At 37.3% G+C, this 18,581-nt stretch overlaps 1 pseudogene; it reads right to left on the bottom strand.

Annotated features, from left to right (window-relative positions):
- The window catches only part of LOC112192206, a 253,426-nt pseudogene that overhangs the window by 45,175 nt on the left and 189,670 nt on the right, over positions 1 to 18,581 (bottom strand).

Here is an 18,581-nt window from a genome sequence, read left to right as displayed (position 1 = left end):
TCAATGCAGTTGCTGTGAACTGCGGGGATGAGGTTAGAAACAGTGGTTGTGAATAAGAAAAGGAAGAAATGGAGGAACAGAGTGGGCATGTTTTAAGCAAAGGTTTAGACGCAGGCACAAATGTAGTGTGGGAAAGTGATAATTGGGAACTGGTAATGGTTGTGGACTGGTGGTGGCTTTTAATAGGTCATGGAATTGGAAAATGCGTCCATAATATCTGTGCCGCCGGGCTTGACTTTCAAGTCCTCTTCTCTCTATTGATGGGCAACTTCCAAGAAAGATGAGACGTTGGGAAAGAGGTATTTCTCATGATCAATTATTTTGATTGCTGCAATTGTAACAATTTATTTTCTTTATAGTTTTTGTGGTGTATTTGAGAATGAATGAGTCAATGCATTCAAAGCAATAATAGACGTCTCAGTCTGGAGAAATTGCCTTAATCTGGTGTATTTTTGGCGTATTCGGAAGACTTGGTTGTGACTGTCTCAGTCTGGCAGTCGTATATAGCAGGAAATGGAGAAAGCCTCCATGAGTTTGGAGTTTCTTCCTTGGATATTATTATTGCACAGCAAGTGGGCGATTCAGGACTTGGGAATAGTTGGGAATGTGAGGAAGACTGGAATGAGTCTGAAAGTGACAGAAGTTTCAGCCGTACAGAATAATACAGAGCTAATTAAGCTGGTGGATGAAAGCTCAAAGGTAATAAGAACGTTCCTTCTTTTCAGTTATTTAGTATGTTGAGAATTTACTAGCTAATAAGAACATTTGATAACTCAGGGGCAACGTACCCATAAAGAACAGCAACAGTACCGACTGCTCGAATTCCAAGTTATGAGCTTGCAGAATGAAGAAGAATCTAATACGAGACTTTTCTTGAAATGGAACAGTGATTATTGCTAGGCTTCAATACACTTGCTGTGAACTGCAGGGACGAGTTAATAACACAAGCAATGATTACTGCAAAACAACAAGAAGCGTGGTACGTGGCTTACTACCGCACTGATATTGTCTCTATTAGGTGTTGGATTCAGTACAGCTAGGAATACGTCATCCACTTGTAAGTTATATTTTTATTTTGTCGTTTTCTTGACGTGGGATCTTCACTCTTCAACCATTAGCAAAAGGAAGAGATGGAGGTAAAAAATTGTCATTTCTTTTAACAAATTTTTAGACACAAGCACAAATGCAGTGAGGGCTTTAACTAGGTGTTGATGGTTGTGGTGGCTTTTAGAAGGTACTTGGAATTGGGGAAAAAAAAAAAAAAAAAAAGAATACCTCCATGAGATAGTCTGGGATTGGCTTGACTTTCAAGTCTTCTCCTATCTCTCTGTAATAACCAGGAAAAATAAGACGCAATGAAAGTAGATGCGTGCTTTGAGGTTTCATCAAGTGTTTCAGTACATTGAGTTCCGATAGGTATCGCATCAAATTTCTGAGATTTGTAGTTTACCATACTGTTATAATTCCATTGCGGAATCATTTCAGTTTACCATCTCTGAGAATGTGAATTCTGAATCACACGCTTTCAACTCTAAACAGCCGGTTTGGAAAGAGTGTAGATTGATTTTTCAAGTATGATAACAGTTCCATTCTTAGATAGATACACTAGGTAGAATTATCAAATTACTTCGAGAAATTATCACATTCCTTCTGAAAGGTATACTTCATCTAATTTCCAGACACACAAGTAGCATATGGAGTACATGTTACCAAGTTTTATAGAATATCCACAAGCAGAAAACAATTGTAATCAGGATTGATAAAAATTTGTTGCCCAAGTGAAGCTAAGCTTGTATAAAGTAAAAGCACCAGAGCATTACAGCGAACATAATAGAGCAGAAAGGTAAAGTGCAATATGTAACACCAATACTTATGTCCAAAGTAACCCACTTGTCATGCAACTCAAATGTTTTGGAGTATGAAGACTCGATAAAGCCTTCACAAAAGAGTTTGCCTGAACATCAATAGATACAATACTACGATACAATTTATAGACTACCACCACGTAGTGCCAGCACTAAATGAAGGACAGAGCCCACCCTCAATGTTGTAGTCTTTAGCAGTTTTGTCATCTCCAAGCTGCTTACCAGCATAAATCAGCCTGCAGAGAATTAAAACTCATTAGATGCTGATCACTTGAAAATTGGCCAGTACCATAAACATGTGAAGCTATTAATAAGACAATAATAACAATGCAGCAATCATGCTGCTTAATAAGACTTTATTCTAGCAAGTCTTCTTAAGCTATTAAAATCAAAATGCAGGTGATATCCCAAACTGTTGTCAAGTTAATGAGCATACTAGCCTTCCTACATGCGCTTACGCACGTGCGGAAGTGCATTGCTCACGTTTGTGATTAACTTTGGTTTTAATTATCATGATTATTTTATATTGTCCATCTTTTTTATATGGTTAAAGGCACAACAGTCAGAATTACTCAACTACTTATACAACAGTCAGAATTCGTAACTATTTCTCAAATAATTAAGGAGCTGCTTCTTGCCTTGCTTCTCATTACATTTTTCATTTTCCTCTTACCCCTACCTCCCCAAATCAAAGCTTTACTCAGTGGAACCTCTTTCCCCAATCCTTCAGACTTATTAATATTGACAAAAGTACCTTAATCAGCAACTGAATGGCTGCTGTTAGCACATTCCAGTTTCGCACATAAAGAGCCACTGCTAGTACATTTTTGTATCTTTACATTGTGCTCCAGAGCTGGTACCTGCGAATAATCAATCAAGAAATTTAAACAGCTTGACGCAATTTGCAAAAGTGCAGCAAAAGTTAATTGGGGCAAAATTCAAGAAACTCAACAGTAGTTTCTTTAAGCAATTGTATTTCCATGAGTTCAATCATAGTAACGGAAAGTATTTTCTTTATATTGTCAGCAGTTGCCTATTTCCATGTATTCTTTAACAAAAAATATATAAAATTATATTTCTTGACAGTATTAGAGTAACTGATCAGATTAAATTTCTAGACAGCTTCTCTTCTATCTTAACAGGTATATATGATAAGAATCTTCACTCTATTGATTCAGACCTATATGATTCAAAGTGTTTAATATTTTTCCTCTATATATATAGTGTTCTAGGAGAATGACATTATGCTAAAGTTTTTAATGGTTCTGCTATCCAAAGACTCATGTCATTCATTCATCAAAATTCTGTAATGGATATGAAAACGCTTTCCTCTATATAAGAGATAGTTAACTGTACCACTTATTTCAAACACAAATTCTCAAAACTTAGATCATGCAACAGTCATATAGTTTCACAACAGTGAACAAAATATACAATCGATGCAAAATCCAACAGAACATCTGCTATAAATCTGGAAACAGAAAATCATATCTTTTTTTTTCCCCTCCACTGCCTACAAAAAGAACTACTCATTCAGGTCAAAACATTGTAGTTGCATATCCAGAGATCAATCAAAAGGGAAGTTCTGTGTGACTCAACAAAAAAAAGGACGCATGGTTTCAGATCTCTACATTTGAAAGCATAAACATGAAGAACACGTGAGGACTCATGGTGTCAGATCCCAACCTGGTAAAATGGAGCATGGTTGAAGTCTAAACCTTTCAAATCTAACAAACATGAAAAACAAAAACATAATTAGTAAGCTAGCTTTCTGATTTGATATATATGTTCACCTTACCCCAGTTATCACACTTCTTGAGTAATTACCAAGTCATGAATCAACATATATACAACAAATGGACAGCCTACAACCCCAACAAACAATAAGTGATTAACGGTTCAAATTCCATGGATCACTTTAGTCGTAGTTAACTTACATAGCATTTGGAAAAAACTATTAGAAAGAACTAAAAGAAAATTACCACACATCGGACTCTAGATGACTGTTCTGATTTTGGCTTCTGAATGGATTTCTGTTTCACTACAAACCCATATGATAATAAAACCCGAAAACAAGATTATATACAAGAAGACCTCACCCTAACTGCAACAAGAAGACCTCACCCTAATTGTGTTATAGGAAAAATCGTGTGGATAAATGATATATTTGGTTGATATGAAAGAAACAGAAATTACGACCCTAACTGCAACAAGAAAACCTCACCCTAATTGTGTTATAGGAAAAATCGTATGGATAAATGATATATTTGGTTGATATGAAAGAAACAGAGAAATCAATGAAAAAGATGAAATTAGAGAGAGAGAGAGAGAAAAGAGAGTACCTGGATCTTGGCTTTGACATTATCGATGGTGTCGCTGCTCTCAACCTCGAGAGTGAAGGTTGTCCTAGTTAGAGTTTTCATGAAAATCTGCATGTTTCTTCTTTCGGAGAAACAGAGCAACAAGCGAGAGATGATATCTGACTTCTATACATTGTCTACTTATTTATTTCACATCTTCTTTTTCGAAATAAATAAATAAAAAGAAAATTCAGTCATAAAATGTGATTGGGATTTGGGAGTACAGAGAGTGTGGCCCGCGTATCAGATTCCCAAATTTTATTGAATGGTTCTGTTTTCCAGTTACAGATCTTTTATTGATTTCTTTTCTTATTGTTTTCTCTCTTCCTTTTTTTTAGAAAAATAGATGTTTTTTCATCGCTTAATTCTCAATTTGCTCCCCTAGCTTTCATCATGATGTCAATTTGCTGCTTTAGAATTTATTTCTGCTAGTTTGCTACCTTTTTTTTTTTTTTCTATTTTCCCCTGACCCCAACTCTTTGCTACCAATTTTCTCTCCCTCTCCTCTTTATCAGCCCCAAAGAAAGACTACCAAAATATATATATATATATATATATTTTGGTTTTTTGACATCATATTACAAATATATTTATGTTTCACAAATAACATACAGAGCTTGTGCGAAGAGTCTACTACAAGAGAAACAAAAATTACTTTTAAGTTTTAACATACTCTAGCTATCCTAAGATTTGCCACCGAAGCAACAGAAAACTTAGCAAACAAATAAGCAATATCCTATTTAATGCATCATCTAGTTTCGGCACATTAACAAACTAAGAATTTGAAGTATAACATATGACAAAATGACACCAAAAGAACAGCAAATACTCACATTGGGAGATAAAATATGAAGATAATGATTAAAGAATTACACTAGGAATAAACAAAGACAACAAAAGCCCAACATAAGTCAATGCATCAAAGTTGCATCTTTTTTTTATTTCTAAGCTATCATTAATCAAAATATAATTTCCTAGATATTTCCTTTCCTGGTACAGAGCTACTTACGAAAATAGCCACAAGAAAAAACCAAATAGAGAAATTTCATCAGCACAAAACGGCATCTTATAAACCTGCCTTTCTCAAACTTACAAAGCAATGGTGACTTACCTTGAATCAATTGCTAGCATTCTTGCAAGCTGATTCCTTGAACAATTCTTAGGTTCACCCCTAGGGTGAATGAGCATATTCACCCCCATTGTCGATTAACGCATAATAACTTTATAATTTTCTAATCCAACCATTCATGTTGTATAACGTAATACAAAGATTAGCTTTGTAAAAAATCAATCAAATTGAAGACCTTTCAGTTATTCATTTATATGAAATACATGGACGGTTCATCATAATAGTAGTAGGTGTTGTTAGAATCATCCATTTGTTTGATTCAATTAGATAATTAAACGATTTCTGATTCGATTGATTTTTTACAAAGATGATCTTTAAAGGCTAATTTAAGAGATGGACCGTTGGATTATAAATTTATTAAATAAAAGTATGTTAACCGACAATAGGGGTGAATATGCTCATTCACCCTAGGGGTGAACCTAAGAATTGTTCTGATTCCTTGAGTTTCCAGGATTAGAAAGTTGACCCGGTGTCACAGGAAAAAATCTACACAAACATTTTGAAGTGTGATAAGAATAAGCAGCAGACGCGAGAAAATGAGGTTAATCGGTATGGATCATGTGGTTAGGTCCATTTGTATATAACTCTCGACTCTGCAAATGCACACTGTTTAAGCTTTTGGTTCTATTGTTACAGAAGCAATAAAATGCTTATATACCTGTGCATTTCGTTGCAGAAAGAGAGAACCAAGAGCTTCCCGGAATCCCAAACAACCACCTAAAGATCCTTGCCCAGCATCTACAACAAGAGGACAAAATTTATTCATGAGCATATGCAAGTGATTTAGGTTTTGTATGGTAAGTTAATTCAAAATAATCCACACCAAGTCAATCAATCTCATCAATACCCATATAAAGTTGAAATGAGAAATGTCTTCATTTCACTATCTGGTCATGGCATATATACATTTTTTACACATGTGCTTTAAGTTTTGTATGGCAAGTTAATTCATATGAATCCACATCAATACCTATATAAAGTTGATATGAGAAATGGCTTCATTTCTTTATCTGGTCATGGTATACGTAAGCAGCACGTCGATGAACAATAGCTAGTATGGACGCATGCATTCCCGGCTATAATACGGTGGTGGAGGTGGGTAGGTCACTGTAGCCATCAACCAAAAGGAATAAAACATCACATTAAATTTGAATGGATGGAAACATAAGTTTTATAGGGAAAAAGTTACTGATTTCAAACAAGAAATTTCACCTAAAAATCACAAAACCCTACAAGTGAGAATGTCGACATTGTTTAAGCTACCAGGAGTACATGAAACTATAAAGCCTCATTTGGTTACTGATAAAGCAATAATAATAGAACAAATATATTATTTTTAGTACAGCAAATTGCTCCTTGCACAAAATCAAATTACTCGTGTTTATTCTTTAAGAGCACATAGAGAAGGAAACAGACAACTGAATGTTGACAGCCCTGCATGCAGTTTACCCTTGATTGCTCAGGACCTAAATAAACTTTACACTGTATGAATAACTTTCATATTACGCTGTTTGAGAGAGCAACTGCAGAGAGAGAGAGAGAGAGAGAGAGAGAGAGAGAGAGATGTTGAGCAATCAAATGGGAAACAACTGAAGACTAAGATGCTGCGTAAGATGAACAGACTTACCCTACACCAACCAACGTTTTGGAGCTAGACTGATCCAAGTGTCGAATCCAAGCCCAGCCTAGTCTTTTGCTGGAGAAGAATAGGAGATGGACTAAACTATTCCTTGGAATCTGCCGAGGTACGGGCTGCTCTTCCGACTCTGCCGGCCTGGGATGATAAGCCTAGGCTATTTTTTCCTCGCTTCACTTATGCAGTACTTGTGGGCACAAAGATGTTGGTCACCCTTTCACTCTGCTTTGACGTGGCGCATCTTAGGGATCATGGTGTATAAAACCCTTCCTCTCCCCTTGTGTTTCAATAAGAAGGCTTTAGTTTTGGGTTGGAGGATGAGTGCGATAAGCTAATGTGTGCATGTAAATACTACTCTAGCACATTGAAGGTGAACGTAATCGTATTGAAATAGCAGCTGAGATAGATTTGCCTAATCGATTTACAACAGACACATATAAACATCACTTATGAACTTATAATGAGTGAAATATTATACAGATATCAGAATGAATCATTGTGAATGTTATGATTTAACTTAATGAAACACAAAAATTGAAGACACAAACTAGCTAGCTAGTTGCATATTTATGATTTAAAACTCTATTATAGTCTTCCAGCTTTCATCTAGGCTAAAGACAATTGTTTTATACATTATCTTCCGAAAAATAAAATAAATTGGGTGCTTCTAGTTGGACCTCCAAATTTGATATTTGGATCTCCAACTTTTTTTTAATTATTAACAGACTTTGTCATGTCATATGAAAAAACAAATAAGGACAAAGAGAGAAAATGAAAAAAATATATATATATTAAAAAAAAATTCTCTTCTTACCTCCCCAAATATAACATTTAATTAATTTTTTTTGCTAGAATTTCCATATATTGCCTATATAGTTTATGATTTACATAAAACAATTAAGTAAAATAATAATTATCACTCAATACAAAAGTAAATTCATCAATCTGATCTGAATTTTTCTTAAACTAAATTCATTGAATATTATGATATAGTTGTTATTCGATCTTCCAACCCAAAACCCTTGAAATCCTTCTTTTAGCAAATTCAAAGAGATTCCAGCAACATATTAAGATCGAGAACCAAACCTCTGATTAATTTTGGTGGAGGAGAGACCTACTCATGAGAAAGCAATATCATGTGATTTTGATTCATTCTTCTTCTCGTGGTTGAAGATACAGATAAAAAGTAGAGTAACAGATTGTTGTATCTCATGTTCAAGGGAATTTTGGTATAAATAAGGAGGTCTACTTAGTTTTTCAAGTATTTTAAAAAGTAGATTAGAGATGTACTAAGTCTGGGAGGTCCACATAGCAAATTTGGGACCAACATTCAAGCCAGCAGCCCAATTCTCAACATGGGCAAAGTGAAGATGAGAGATAGCAAAATTCAAGCCCAAAATCCCTTTGATAAGAGGGATAAAGACAACCCCAACAAGCAAAGAACCCCAAAAACTCAAGCCCAAATCCTTTGGAACCAAACAAAACACTAACTGCCACATATAATCCCAATCCCAACAGAGAAACATAATCCCAGCAACACGGCAGAAATCCTATATTGCAATCCCAGCAGCAGATTTCAGCAGCGGGAATCTTGGAATGGTAATCCCAACAGTAGGATTTCTGCGATATAATCACAGCTACACGCCAAAGGTAAGAGGCAGCAAGTTAATTTAATGCTACATCACACATCAACTCTCCTATAAATTGAGAGTTCTTACTATTATGAAGGGCATTCGAAAACAACCCCAAAGTAATCCATATGCAAAGCAAACTCAAGCTATTCCCCATACTCATCCCAGAAATCCATTCAGATCGAACCTAGATACATATGTGCAAACCCAAAAACAAAACCAAGCAATTCCCCCAACATGTATCCCAAAAACCCATTTCCAATCCAAAAACTCATCAACCACAATCCGAATCCAAGCTTTCATGGCTGCAGCAAATCTCTCATCTTCACTACAAATCATGCTTTTCTAGCTCCCACGCCACATGCATCTTGCCAAGCCTCTTTTGAAATGATCAATTCACTGCCGTGCATATACAAAGAGCTGCCGGGAAGAACACAACAGCAAGCTTCCTAGGATTCTCAGGTCCTTCGAAGTTTGCTTGGCCTAGTTTTTGCTAACTCAGACAAATGGGCAAAGTTTTGGGTCCTTACCCATGAATATCCACTGACCACTGCCGTACAACTCCGATCAAAAGTGCCCCTACAGGATCAAACATCATGTTAGTTCATACGGTCTCAATTTAATCAAAACCACCCTTATACGCTCAAATTTAATCAACCGTGTCCAATTTTAATTGCTCCGTCCAAATTGGGTGTTAACTACTGACGTGTACATTGAGAGCTATTCACTCTCCCAAACTTGGGGACTAAATTACGCTTGTACCCAAAATCCCACACTCTTACACAACCCTATAACTAAAAATTTATTTTCCTCTTCTTCTTCCTCTGATCCTCCTCTCCCCAACAACCATGTCGATCTCCTGCGCTCAAAACCACTGGTCCCCTCTCATCCTAGTCTTTCCCTGCGCTCAAAACCACTGGTCCCACTCATTGACCTAACCAACCAACTAGCCTTCTACACCCCCTCCAGTCCACTCCCCTCCTAACCCCGACCGTCATCCCCGGGTCGGATTTGGATCATACGGCAGCTATTTCAGGATAAACTCAGCCAAACAAGATTATGTCCTCAAATCGTAGTTGGATATTTGACTGCCTTGTGCGATCCAAACTGTCTCGTCCGTACTAGCTGTGATTGCCGATGGGAGGTCGCTGTAGGCAGGCTATACTGTTGTGACAATCGAGAACCGATTCCTGATATTGGAGGTGGCAACATCGCAGACTTAATCTGCGATTTGATGCCATAATAGAAAGCTTCATCGGCTAGTTCTTGCTTGACGAATCGGCGAACCGTGGAAGGGAGACTGTCAGATCTTCAGGTTAGTAGTATATTGCAATTGTATGGCATACGACTTTCATTATTGATTCGTATTCCAGCTTTCATTTATAAGGCTGGCAAGAACTCTTAGGTGAAAAGCCTCAGTACCTAACCGTAGCTTACAGCTTATAGTTGTTGAAAAGAAAGTTGGTTTCAGGGGTTCATTGATTAGTACCCCTTCGGTGATGGTAAGGTTGGGACCGCGGTCGTCTGTCTCCGCTTTGCCACAAATCTGAAAGAAGGTTGTTGCGATAATGACATCTGGTTTGTCTTTAAAATGTGTGGGAATACTGCTATGATTTTCTGTGGCTGCAAAACCCAATCAATAGTTTAAGTGTAATCCAGGAATTAGAATGGAATAAGTAAATTGATCAGAGTGGTTCAGTTGATGATAAATTGCCTAGAATTTGGTTAATGCATATTGTTGATTAAGTAAGGTTGTTTTTGGCCATGTTGTCACTGAACAGCAAACGATGTTTTCATGGTAATTGAGATCACTTTCACTTTTCTTAATTTAATTTAAAGTCTTCAACCTTTGTAGTTAACAATATTTTTGTTTTTTGTTTTTGGCAGAATGAAATGAAGAATTTCGCCACATTGATTGTGGATATAACCTGCCATGGGTTTTGCTTATAACCTGCCATGGGTCAATGGCCACGTTTGAACATGTTAGTTTATCTCAGTATCTGCCTTTTCATCAGTAATAGCTCATGAAGCTTCAGGATATCATGGGTCTCTTACACAGTCTCACACACACTTTTTTTGTTCCTTATTCCAAGTACCTCCATCTTCAGTTCGAAAGGAGTTCACACATATATTCTCCTTCCCCAATGTTCAGTTATTCAACAGGTATCAAGTCTATGCTCATACTTGAGGTTATCCTTGATTGGTATATTGTTTAATACAAATAAATTTATTTGTTATTATTCTTCATATATTATCTTTCTGTAGCCTTCTATTACGACGGGAGTGCTGTTCGTTTAGTAATGGGGAATATATAAGAGCTGGTTTGGCTGAGTTAGAGCATTGGTGCAATGAAGCAACAGATGGTACCTTGAAACTATCCCTACGTTGCCTTATTGTATTGTAAACTCTTACTGAATAAACGAAAATGCAGTATGCAGGTTCAGCTTGGGATGAACTCGAGCATATTAGGCAAGCCATTGGATTCCTGTAACAATGGTGAAAGCAATAAATAGTAAAATTGTCCTGAAATTTTACCATTTATTCAAACATTGCATGTTTCTTTTCTCTGTCATTTATCAGCCATATAGAGATAGAGCTGAAGTTTCAAACTGAAGCAAATTCAGTGTATGGTATTGCTGTGTCTCTCATGTTTATTACTTTAGAAACTCTGTCTTTGAGTTTAGGATCGCCCTATGAAGAATGGTTTTTTTTTTTTTTTTGTTTGGGTCAATTCTGTAAAGTAGTTATTTTATTTTCATGTCCTACTCTCCTCTACTCTCTGGTCAAGAGTATTGATCTTTGCACTGTTTTTGGGATTCAAAGAATTTGGAGGCTATTTTGCAGAAGAATAAATTGTATCTTCTTATGTTTGAGGGAAGTTTGATGGTAATGGGTTGGATTTGTCTTTTGTTTGTATGTAATCCCATAATCTTATTTTGGTTTGGTGGAGAATCTCTTCTGTTTCACTTTTGGGGCCAAAGCAAATTGATATCTGATTTGTTTTACACTATACCCTGTTATAAGCTGTAAACGCCAAGGACCAGAGCCACCCAGCTAGCAAATTTTGACTTCATTTTCGCATTGGCTTTTATTTTCTTCTGTTTTCTTATGAACCGTCTCCATTCAATCTTTTGTTTGATTACAAGTTATTGATGAATTGGTTACACTGTTTGATGGGCAAATGCACATTTCAGCTTTGGACCTCTGTGTCAATATCTATCTCTAAGCTACTTGGATCGCTTCCTTTTGGCCTTTGAAAATACCTGTAAGTGGGAATAGGAGGACTGATTTAGTATATTGTCTGCTTTATTGCATCAAAGTCCATTGCTGATTGCATTTATTGATTTCTGCATAAACCAGTATGCAAAATGGCAAAGTTTGGACTATGAAATAGTTGGCTATGGCATGTTTGCCCCTTGTGGCCAAAATGGAGGAGATTAATGTCCCACTATCCCTTGATTTACAGGTCAGGCTTTGATCTCATTTTAATTTGATCTTTCTTAAACTTCTAATTTAGTTGTTTCGAGTCCGAAAGATTTGAGCTTTCACACAGGTGGCCAGGTCAGAATATGTATTCGAGGCTATAACTATTCAAAGAATGGAGCTACTGGTTTTGAGCACATTGAGATGGAGAATGCAAGCAGTTGCTCCATTTATCTGAACTATTCTGATTTAGTTGCTGAGACAAGAGAGTTGTTTCCCTACTAGAAAGAACCCTGTCTCAACCCTGAAATGTTGCACTTGAACATTTGTCTGCAATTTTGTGTTTATTTAGGTGCTTCTGTTCAACGATTCGTTTTTGGTTGAACAAAATTATGTTTTTACAACTGAGGGTCATCCCTTTCCGGTGTTAAGTAGGCAGGCTTCTAGGAACCTACATCCAAACTAGGTATTGCTTCTACCAAAGTGCATACTTTGTTATGCTTCAAGACAGTTGCTTTACTTTTACAATATGGCTTTGCATTTATAAGTTATATTGCAGAAGGATACCAGCTTTTATAATATGTAAAACAATAACATATTTGGTTAACATTTCTTAAATTGTGGTTCCTACTCAATTGTATATAATATTCAGGAAAAAAAGCCACAAACTTGCAGTATCGCGTAGGCGGGCTATCTAGTTTAGTGTTTCATGATTGATAGCTTTCAACCCTTCAAAATTGACAGATTAATTAATATTTTCCCAACATATGACAATGCAAATCATGCACTTACATTGTTTCTAGGAATTCAATTGTTAACTTTCAGTCAAAATAACGTAAATTCATGCACTAACATTTTTTCTAGGAATTCAATTGTTAACTATCAATCAAAATAACATCGGGGTGGTATGTCGATGTCGACGGCTCAAGGCTGTTTCTTTACTAGTGTTTGATTTTGTGGTGAGTAGTTCTGCCTTGGTTGAGTTTAGGCTCTAGGTTCAGCCATCTTTGGGCCTGACTAAGTTGTGCTAGGGTTTTGTTTTAAGAGCTGATTTTAATAAATTTATTTTTAATAAGGCCTTACCTTTACTGGTGGATTTAGTGAGTTTTGGCTCAGCCATGCACTTTATATGTTTTGTTATACCTTGACCGTTGTGAAGTTACATGTGTGGCAAGTATGGAAGTATGTAGTTTTATTTTGATCAAGATTTTGTTATTCTGTAGTAGTCATGCACTTGATTTGTTGGATTATGTAGTTTTATTTTGATCAAGATTTTGTTATTCTGTAGTAGTCATTTTATCAAATGTGCAAGGAAGTTCTAGAATGAGAATTATTTGCTAGGGATTTGATTCCAGTTAAGCCGAAAAGGCAAAAGCATCGTTTATTGTGCTTCGGGAGTTTATGCTTTGGTGTATGTAATATCCTAGCGCTGACTTTGTACAGTCGTGTGAATATTAATGAATATTCCCCTAAAAAAAAAAAGATGGAATTTATATTCTTCAAATTTTACGGAATGAACCGCAGCTTATATCCAACACATAGCTATGCGTCTTACCTATTAACCTATTAATCCAAACAAAAGTCACAGAAAGTTAATATATTACAGTAACCATATTACATAAACAACTAGCACAACGATATGCTACACTACACAACATTTATAGTACTGGGTAAAAAATAAAAAATAAAAAACAAAAAACAAAAACAGCAGTAACAACAACGACTAGATGTGGTGATAACAACGAAAAGACGCCCAAGTGAGGCTCAGGCATTATAGAGTCCAACTACATTCGAACCAATTCAACGCCTTGTGTTTACGTAGACATGTCTTCTATGATTACCAAATCTTTGCTCCAGTTGAGGGAATATCTTGAAAAGAATACTACGTGTAGCTCTGTAATACCATTTCCTCCATCTTTTGCAAAACAAAAGTGACCCGATGACAATTCCAAACCCACATGTAAATCCAATTTCAACACAGATAACATTCCAATCAATCTCATCTCCAGAATTCGGACTACTTGAGCTTCCATTTAAAATTGGTGGCGGCAATACTGCATCCTTTGTCAAAGGAGGCCCCCATAATCCTCTGTTACCTTCGAATGAGGTATTTGGAAATGTTGAAATTTGAGTGCTGGTTGGGATCTTCCCGACCAGTTCATTATTTGAGAGAGATCCAAGAATGCAAGGAAAGTGAGATATGCAAACTGTGGGGGAATTTGGCCACTCAAGTGGTTCTTTGAGAGATCTAAGGACTCCAGTTGTTGCATCTTACCAAATGATGATGGGATTTTTCCTGTAAAAGCATTACCGGATAAGTTAAGGACATATAGTGATTTCAACTCTCCGATTTCCGCAGGTATTGATCCGTTGAATTTGTTGGAGGAGTAGTCAATCAAGGTGAATATAGTTAGAATCTTAACCACATTCAACTCTAAACCTTTGATGATAGTCGTAATAGCATTTCTATAATAAATGCTAGGACCTGTAACATACCGATAATTATATCTAGCAACTGGATTTTTACTATCTGTCTTACACCCGCATCGCAGATTATTTCGAGCATTAGATGCAACTCCATAATAATCGGCCCGAGGAACCAACTGAATATTGCCTCTAGTATACATATTTTCATTATCTCTTCCCGGCAGCTTATAAGAAAATCCAAGGTTAGTTGGAGAATCATCCTCATTAGACACCATAGCCTGCCATGTCAGAGACATTCTTCCTGGCATATCACCACTGAAATTGTTGTGAGCTAAATCTATTATTTGAAGCACAGGCCATGTGCCATTTGTCTTGGGACATCTAATGCTTCCATAAAACTTGTTGGACCGCAAAACAAGGACACGCAAGGTGGATATGCTCATCAAAAAGCATGGAAAAGTATCAGTTATGTTATTGTTTCCAAGGTTTAAAACCTCTAACCTTGAGCAGTTGACAAGAGATTTCGGAAGTTGGCCTTGTATTTGATTGTTGCTGAGGTCGAGAGTTCGTAGCTCACAATCCTTGAGAAAATTATCAGGAAATGTGCCACTCAGGTTGTTTTTCCTCATATCAATGGCCAAAAGCGAATGTGATTGAGTCAAGCATTGGGGAATGTTTCCACTCAAGGAATTATTGGACAGATCAAGAACCACACCACTTGCATTACATATTGATTTTGGAATGGCCCCGTGAAAGTTATTACTTGAAGGAGAAAGGTAAGACCCAGTAGAAATGAAATAACCAATGTCAATTGGTATACTAGAGTTGAAATTATTTCTTGAGTAATCTAGATAACTACTATTTAAGAACAAGGGGAAATGTCCCTGAAGCTGGTTTGAATGAAGATCAACCGAAGACAGAACATAGGTAGAATTAATTAAAGGAGCTTCTAAACTTTCCAAGGAGTTACAAGAAAGATTTAGTTCTCGAAGTTCAAAACTCCAAATCCAATTGGGTATCTGTCCTTGAATCTGGTTGTCTGAGAGGTCTATGTGGGTTAGATGGGATTGATTTCTCAAGAAGTCTGGAAATGTTGTCAACTTGTTAGAAGCTAATCCCAAGTGATCAAGCTGAAGGAAGGAATATGAGGAATGGATACCTTGAAGCTTGTTGGAATAAAGGTCTAAAGAAGATAAAGCAGAAGTGGAATTAGGAAGAGGAGCTTCTAGAGTCACAAAGGAGTTGCCAGAAAGATCAAGGGAATTAAGAGATTTGAGACTCAAAATCCAATTAGGTATCTCGCCTTGAAGCTTGTTGGAATGAAGGTCCAGAGAAGATAAAGCAGAAGTGGAAGTAGGAAGAGGAGCTTCTAGAGTCACCAAGGAGTTGTTAGAAAGATCAAGGGAATTAAGAGATTTGAGACTCAAAATCCAATTAGGTATCTTGCCTTGAAGCTTGTTAGAATGAATGTCCAGAGAAGATAAAGCAGATCGAAGTGGAATTAGGAAGAAGAGCTTCTAGAGTCACTAAGGAGTTGCCAGAAAGATCAAGGGAATTAAGAGATTTGAGTCTCAAAATCCAATTAGGTATCTCGCCTTGAAGCTTGTTGGAATGAAGGTTCAGGGAAGATAAAGCAGAAGTAAAATTAGGAAGAGGAGCTTCTAGAGTCACCAAGGAGTTGCCAGAAAGATCAAGGGAATTAATTGAGACTCAAAATCCAATTAGGTATCTGGCCTTGAAGCTTGTTGGAATGAAGATTCAGAGAAGATAAAGCAGAAATAAAATTAGGAAGAGGAGCTTCTAGAGTCACCAAGGAGTTGCCAGAAAGATCAAGGGAATTAATTGAGACTCAAAATCCAATTAGGTATCTGGCCTTGAAGCTTGTTGGAATGAAGATTCAGAGAAGATAAAGCAGAAATAAAATTAGGAAGAGGAGCTTCTAGAGTCACCAAGGAGTTGCCAGAAAGATCAAGGGAATCAAGAGATTTGAGACTCAAAATCCAATTAGGTATCTCGCCTTGAATCTGGTTGTTTGAAAGGTCCAAGTTGTTTAATGTAGACTGAGTTCTCAAGAAATCTGGGAATGCTCTCAACTTGTTAGAAGCCAATACCAAATTTTCAATCTGAAGGAAGGTGGAATTAGTGTCATTGTGATCAAACAACAAGCTATTGTGGGAAAGGTCAACCGATGAAAGATTTCTGGGCAGCCAAGGACCATTAAAAGGAAAGCTGCTGAAGTTGTTTGAAGAAAGATTGAGATACAGAAGCCCTTGAAGATTGAAGATAGATGTTGGTATTTGTCCTTCTAAATTGTTGTTTTCCAAATGAAGGGTTTCAAGTAAGGGCGAAGAGGTATTGGAAAATTCAGGGAGTTGACCTGAGAACCGATTGTGGGATAGTGTTAATGTTTCTAGTTTGGGAAGAGAAACAACAGAAGAAGGAATAGTCCCAGAAAAAAAAAGCATCACGTAAATTCAGATACCTCAAGTCTGCAAGCTTTCCAATTGCAGATGGAATTGAAGCGAGATTAAAGAAGTTATTGGTCAAATTGAGGCTCTGAAGATGTTGGAGTTGAAAGAGACTGCTTGAATTGTCAATGATGCATGAGATAGACTCGCTGCTGAGGTCAAGTTCGACAACACGCCCATTGGTGCTGCAAGTTACACCGAGCCAAAAACAGGAGTCGGTACTCGAATTCCATGTGATAAGCTTGGAGGATTCGGAAGAATCAAATTCAAGACTTTGTTTGAAATGGAGCAATGATTGTTTCTGGGCTTCAGTAAAGTTGCTGTGAACTGCGGGGATAACAGTGGTAGTGATTAAGAAAAGGAAGAAATGGAGGAACAGAGTTGGCATGTTTTAAGCAAAGGTTTAGACGCAGGCACAAATGTAGTGTGGGAAAGTGATAATTGGGAACTGATAATGGTTGTGGACTGGTGGTCGCTTTGTAAGGTCATGGAATTGGAAAATGATTCCATAATCTCTGTGATCAGCTTGACTTTCAAGTCCTCTCATATCTATCCTTGGGCAGCTTCCAAGAAAAATGAGATGGTAGGAAAGTGGAACTATTGCTGTTCCGTGACTATTAAAGTTACGCCTGTGGAGCTTTAAAATCAACCGTGTTACAGTAAAAGTGTCATATATAACTACTTTTTACTTTTATTTTTAAATAATAACTCTCCAGGAATATTCTATGTTTTTTTTTATGACAAGGAATATTCTATGTTGGTGTTGGCATCCCTCGAGTTTAAAATTGACGACAAGAAAACACGTCCTATATACTGCTTTCAAAAGATATGGAATCAAGCGCAATGGCTTTTAAAAGGTGGAATTGGAAAATGCCTTGATGATATAGAGATCTATACTAATTGGCTCGACTTTCAAGTTTCCTGCTTTCTATTCATACTAAAGGATATATTATGGGGGGTGAAATTTGCACACCCCCTTTTACATTCTGCACACCCTTTCTAATATTTTAATATTTTATGATGTTCTCTTGTGTTTGTTTCCCATATTACCCTTCTTCTCCAAGCACTCAGTGCTCGACTTTGCTTCTCTCCTCTTTGAATCAGCTCTACTGCAAGGTCACCGTTTATCTCAACTCATTGACCTCCATTGAGGACTCCGATTTCACCTGAAAAAAGCCCAACGAAATCGTCCTCTAGCTCGATCCCAACCAGACCATCGAAGACGACTTTCTCGGGGCCGAGGTCAGGTGGCAAAGCGAAGCAAGTAAGGGTTCCAATAACTACTGGAATTTGGTGTTGAAGGTTCAGAAAGCCGATAAGCGGCGGATTCTACGGCCGTATTTGCAGCACATCCACGTCGTCGCCGACGAGTTGGACCAGCGGAAGTGAGATTTGCTGCTGTACATGAACGTCGACGACGACTTCCGCAACACGCGGTGGAGGACCGTGCTGTTCACGCACCCATCTACGCTGGAGACGATTTCCTTGGAAGCCGATCTCAAATCGAAGATTAAGTCTGATTTGGAGTCGTTTCTCAAAGCCAAGCAGTACTACAACCGACTCGGCCGTGTCTGGAAGCGAAGCTTCTTGCTTTACGGCCCCTCCGGCACTGGGAAATCCAACTTTATCGCCACTATGGCCA

This window comes from Rosa chinensis, chromosome 3 (genome assembly GCF_002994745.2).
Source record: "Rosa chinensis cultivar Old Blush chromosome 3, RchiOBHm-V2, whole genome shotgun sequence".
Lineage (NCBI taxonomy): Eukaryota > Viridiplantae > Streptophyta > Magnoliopsida > Rosales > Rosaceae > Rosa > Rosa chinensis.
This window is presented reverse-complemented; position numbering and strand designations above follow the sequence as displayed.